Raw genomic sequence first — 6,229 nt, forward strand, 5'->3', positions numbered from 1 at the left:
CGATTCGCGGTAAAAATAAAAATAAATAAATTAAATAAATCCCCCAAACGCTCACAGTCAGCCGACAGGTGTCTGTCGGGTGGCCGGAGGAGGAGGGGCCTCAGTGATGGCCCCTCCCCTCCTGGCGACCTCCATGAGTTAAATCTTTCATGGAATAAGCCATATTTATCCTGTGTTTTTGTGCTATTGACATTTGGTTTGTTCCAATGTCATGGATGAAAGCGCGGTCCTTTATGATGATGTCCCAGATCAGAGAAACGCTCACGGGCTATCTCTCCCCTGGGAGCTCATCCTCTTGGGGGAAAAATCCACACTCCCTACCAAGCGTGTAGACTAACATCTTCGTTGGTGGGAGAAGATTTTTCAGGCAGCGGGTCAGCCTGGTGCAGCCCTGCACACGATGGCTTTGCAGGCAGACCAGACTGACCTACTGAGAGCTGCACCTTTTAGAGCGGCTGGCAGCGGGGAACCTACTGCCAGCTATGTCTCTTTAGGTACGAAGCTATGAAGAGGACCAGCATCCTTAGGAGGCCGTGGTTCAATCTCCGCCACCATTGGTGTTTCGGAGAGCAGCGGTCTCCAGTGACACACCCATCTAGCCGAGGTGTTAAAGTTCGTGCACCTTTAGAGAGGCTGGCAGCGGGGAACCTACTGCCAGCTATGTCTCTTTAAGCACGAGGCACTATAAAAGACCACCACTCTCAGGAGACCGGTGTTCAATTCCCGCCGCCACTGGTGTTTCGGGAGACAGCGGTTTCCAACAAAGTGTTAGGTGCTCGGTTCCCTCCTGTCGTGTTTTCAGGACACCAAACACCTAACAGCCACCACCATCACCACCACTCCTCTGCCTAGCTGAGCAAAAAGCTACCGCCCCTTTGGAGAAGCTGGCAGCGTGAAAGCTACTGCCAAGCATGTCTCCTGGACTACAGGATTCAGCCATTGTGTTTCTACGGCGTGGGTTTCCACCTCCGTGAAACCACAGTGAGCACCTCTGTTAATTCAAATCACAGGCTGGCTGGCAAAGGGGGCCATAGCGCATGTTCCCCTCCCAGACGAAGCCATCCGGCGCCAACACGTCGCCCTAGCTCACCTATCTTTCTCTTCAGGGCAGAGTTCTAACGCCCAAAAGCGTTCTCCTTCCTGCACGAGATATGAGCTTGAGTGTCATGCGGAATCCGAGCGCAAGGCCGGCACAGCTGTTTCCTGCGTGCGCCGAATTCCATACAGCACTCCAAAAGAGTATAAGCTAGGCCAGGTGGTAACATTACTGCTCCCAGAGTGGTTTCAGTGGTGGCTAAGTGCCGGGGGATTTCATCTAAGGGCCAATCCCCAGAGGCAACAAGGGTTACGCGCCGGGAGCTTCGTACCCTTTCTATGTGGTTCAGACCCTCGTCCTTGACTCTGGGTCCCACTCTAGGTCCGTCCTGTCGTCGCAAGTTGCTAACGGCAGACGTTTTTCCCTTAGGGGCCGGAGTGCGGCCTTAGATGGCCACCCAGCCCAAGGGATCTGGAGAGGTCATCTGCTCGTGTTGCACATCAATTGCCCCGAAACGATGACTCTATTTCTGGCCCTGAAATACTCCCTCCAGCAGTCAGGAGGTTAACATGTCCTAGCGCGGAAAACTACACTAGGACATGGCAAAACATGCAGACCCAGTCTACTGCCGAACTGCTTCAGTGCTGGAGCTTCTGCAAGAAAATTGACCTCAGGCTTTTGCCCTAGTGCACTCAGAACATACGTAGCCGCTCCTCGCCTACGTCCTGACTGATGGGGCTGGTGGAAAGCACCCCTTAGTTGCAGGCTTATTCACGGGCCTCATCAGCCTTCTTATTGTGCTTAGGCTTTGCCATTGGCTAGCTAGAGCTATTCTGCATCCTCACCCAACTATCTTCTGCAGTTGTCTTGAAGCTTCTGTTCTCCGCCGTTACAGCTACGGGGCAGTAAGACTTCATTAACTGCGTCTAGTTCATGCTCCTTAGGATTTACAGTACACCACCGCACTAGCCAGTGGCGTAAATCAGAGCAGATTTCATATGTCTTGGGGCCGCAGCCGGAGGGCAGCCGCCATTAGATGAGTTGGGTTAAAGATGCTAGCGCTCTAGCCTAGGAGTACAGGAGAAATTCTGTCCCTCGGGACCTTTTACACTCCAGCCCAACTATCTTCCACAGTCGAAGCCTTCTGTCCTCCGCCGCTAGCTCCGGAGCAGTTAAGACTTCAGTCGCTGTGTCCAGCTCATGCTCTTCAATTTACAGCGCACCTCTGCATTAAGCCAGGGCCGTAAATTAGAGCAGGGTTTCATACGTCTTGGGGGCGCGGCCGAAGGGCAGCCGCCATTAGACGAGTTGGGTTGGAAATGCTAGTGCCCTAGCCTAGGAGGACAGGACAAATTCTGTCCTTCAGGATCTTTTACATTCCAGGACATAAAACATGTAGACCCAGTCCACTGCCAAACTGTTACAGTGCTGGAAGTTTCTGCAAAAAAAAAAAAAAAAAAAAGCCGTTCTGCATTTTTACCCAACTATCTCCCACAGTTGAAGCCTTCGGTCCTCCGCCGTTAGCTCCGGAGCAGTAGGTCTTCATTCGCTGTGTCCAGCTCATGCTCTTCAATTTACAGCGCACCTCTGCATTAAGCCGGGGCCGTAAATTAGAGCAGGGTCTCATATGTCGTGGGGCCGCGGCCCAAGGGCCGCCGCCATTAGACGAGTTGGGTTAAAGATGCTAGTGCTCTAGCCTATGAGGCGCGTGGCATACTTCGCCTCTAGTGCTTAGGGCCGTTCGACCAGGAAGCTTGCCTTTGTCTATTGCTCCGGCAAGAGGGGCTTCCAAAGATGGCATGCGGCAGGCTGCCTTTCCGCAAGACATCGGTCAGGCGTCATGGTTTGATGCCATGCTTACGGGGTCTAGGACTCCTTGGGGGTACTGTGCGCACACGACACAACCCTGGGGGTCCAGACACTTGCAGTGCGGCGGAGTGGGTATTCTCGTTCCCATAGCGCTTTCGCGCAGCATCGAGTGTAGCTTTTGAAAGGGAACGTCTCGGGTTACTTTGCTGTAACCCTGTTCCCTGAAAAAGCGGGAACGAGATGCTGCGCTACAATGCCGCACTGCATGCGTGACTGGACATCCTTCAGACAAAATTGACCTGAGGGTGTTTCCGGTTCATGCCTATTTATAACCTCCAGGTGCACCTCATCGGTTGACGTCACCTGCCTGAGGTTATAGATGCCAAAATATTTGGCGTGTTTGACACACACGTGCTTCACAACCGGTCACGAGGAATCGTTTCCCGTAGCGCTTTCGCGCAGCATCTCGTTCCCGCTTTTTTTAGGGAACAGGGTTACAGCAAAGTAACCCGAGACGTTTCTGATCATCAAACACATTTAACTATTAGTCAAAGATAACACAAGTAAACACAAAATTTTTAAATGATGGTTTTTATTATTTAGGGAGAGAAACAATCCAAACCTACATGGCCCTGTGTGAAAAAGTAATTGCCCCCTGAACCTAATAACTGGTTGGACCACCCTTAGCAGCAATAACTGCAATCAAGCGTTTGCGATAACTTGCAAGGAGTCTTTTACAGCACTCTGGAGGAATTTTAGCCCACTCATCTTTGCAGAATTGTTGTAATTCAGCTTTATTTGAGGGTTTTCTAGCATGAACCACCTTTTTAAGGTCATGCCACAACATTTCAATAAAATTCAGGTCAGGACTTTGACTAGGCCACTCCAAAGTCTTCATTTTGTTTTTCTTCAGACATTCAGAGGTGGATTTGCTGGTGTGTTTTGGGTCATTGTCCTGCTGCAGCACCCAAGATCGCTTCAGCTTGAGTTGACGAACAGATGGCCGGACATTCTCCTTCAGGATTTTTTGGTAGACAGTAGAATTCATGGTCCCATCTCAGCAAGCCTTCCAGGTCCTGAAGCAGCAAAACAACCCCAGACCATCACACTACCCCCACCATATTTAACTGTTGGTATCCTTTTCTTCTTTGAAATGCTGTGTTACATTTACGCCAGATGTAACGGGACACGCACCTTCCAAAAAGTTCAACTTTTGTCTCGTCGGTCCACAAGGTATTTTCCCCAAAGTCTTGGCAATCATTGAGATGTTTTTTAGCAAAATTGAGACGAGCCTTAATGTTCTTTTTGCTTAAAAGTGGTTTGCGCTCTGGAAATCTGCCATGCAGGCCGTTTTTGGCCCAGTCTCTTTCTCATGGTAGAGTTGTGAACACTGACCTTAATTGAGGCAAGTGAGGCCTGCAGTTCTTCAGATGTTGTCCTGGGGTCTTTTGTGGCCTCTCGGATGAGTAGTCTCTGCGCTCTTGGGGTAATTTTGGTCGGCCAGCCATTTCTGGGAAGGTTCACCACTGTTCCATGTTTTTGCCATTTGTGGATAATGGCTCTCACTGTGGTTCGCTGGAGTCCCAAAGCTTTAGAAATGGCTTTATAACCTTTACCAGACTGATAGATCTCAATTACTTTAGTTTGTTACTCATTTGTTCCTGAATTTCTTTGGAACTTGGCATGATGTCTAGCTTTTGAGGTGCTTTTGGTCAACTTCTCTGTGTCAGGTAGCTCCTATTTAAGTGATTTCTTGATTGAAACAGATGTGGCAGTAATCAGGCCTGGGGGTGACTACAGAAATTTAACTCAGGTGTGATAAACCACAGTTACAAGGGGGTGCAATCACTTTTTCACACAGGGCCATGTAGGTTTGGATTTTTTTTCTCCGTAAATAATAAAAACCATCATTTAAAAACTGCATTTTGTGTTTACTTGTGTTATCTTTGACTAATAGTTAAATGTGTTTAATGATCAAAAACATTTTGTGTGATAAACATGCAAAAGAATAAGAAATCAGGAAGGGGGCAAATAGTTTTTCACACCACTGTACATGTATATATACAGACATTATAAGTTTATGCATCTTAAAGGACCCTAGTTTGGCTTGGAGCTGTATTTCCAGAAGCCTGGAAAATGGTGGTAGGATGCAATAAACAAACAAATAAAAAAAAAAAAACTTTAGTCTTAGTTTTTTCTTTTCTCTACAAGATGAGAAACAAGGATTGTTCTAGGTTTAGAGCTTGAACCCTGCTTTAGACTTAATTCTTTTCAAAATATAACCGAGCAGTTGCTCTGCAGCAGAAAAAGCTCCCATCTCTTTTAAGATGCATGCTTAAATACGTTTACATGATATTTCTTCAACATCCTGTTCCCACCAACAAAATACCCATACTCAAAATGCGTCATGTAAGGCCTTGGTGGCCCAGCACACGGTTTTAAGTCAACATGCCCTTTATTGGGTACAATGATACATTTTGCACTATATTGTTTTCTACATATGTAATATCGCTGATTAAACATTATCAATTCGTGATTAATATTTTGTGGTTAAATTACTACAATAACTCTAGGATATACAGTACAGTATGTGGTATAGGAGACAGATATAGGTCTTTGCAGAATCTGGCATAAACATACATTTAATGCGGTAGTATGGCATGAGATGACAAACACTCTATTATTAATCTACAGTAAGTGCTAATGTTAGTTTTGGTGCAGGGCAGTGTAAAATCATTAACTTCATTTCAAATTTACGCCTGAAAACTAAAACAGCTGCACTGCTACAGGCAGTATCCAAACTGCTATGTCATTAAATGGTATTTAATATAAAGACTAAGAGAGAATAGAGCTGTGGGTGTATTGAATAAACATTTCTTAGTTTTTAAAGGTTTTTCTCCTTGGTGAACACAAGATGGTGCAGTTGCTTATCTTATTATGGTACAAGTCCTCTTTGATTATGAATTCTACTTTTTACCTTTGAACCTCTTTGACCTAGGCTGCACTTCTTCTATCATACTACTGAACAAATAATATTGTCCTGGCTACTCCTAGTAGCCATGCTAATTTTAGATATACCATTTTAAAATGTTGTGTTATGACTCGCTATTAGGTTTTCCTGCTTCCAGGCTGCATTCACTTCTAATCGTTTTACATCAGATTCCAGATGTGAGGCTTAATGTATTGAATTAATACTGTCATGTGATGCTGTGGGTGGAGCTTTATGAATCTTTATGGTATTTATGTATTAAAATAGGTACAAAAGCATCTCAGAATATTTCTCTTTGGTTAAGACCATTCATCATGTTCTCCTTCATATACATGTGTCTGTGGATTTTACTGGGTGAGTACATTATTCTTGTTCTGTCAGAAACAAGTATTGAA

Source organism: Clarias gariepinus, chromosome 1 (genome assembly GCF_024256425.1).
Source record: "Clarias gariepinus isolate MV-2021 ecotype Netherlands chromosome 1, CGAR_prim_01v2, whole genome shotgun sequence".
Lineage (NCBI taxonomy): Eukaryota > Metazoa > Chordata > Actinopteri > Siluriformes > Clariidae > Clarias > Clarias gariepinus.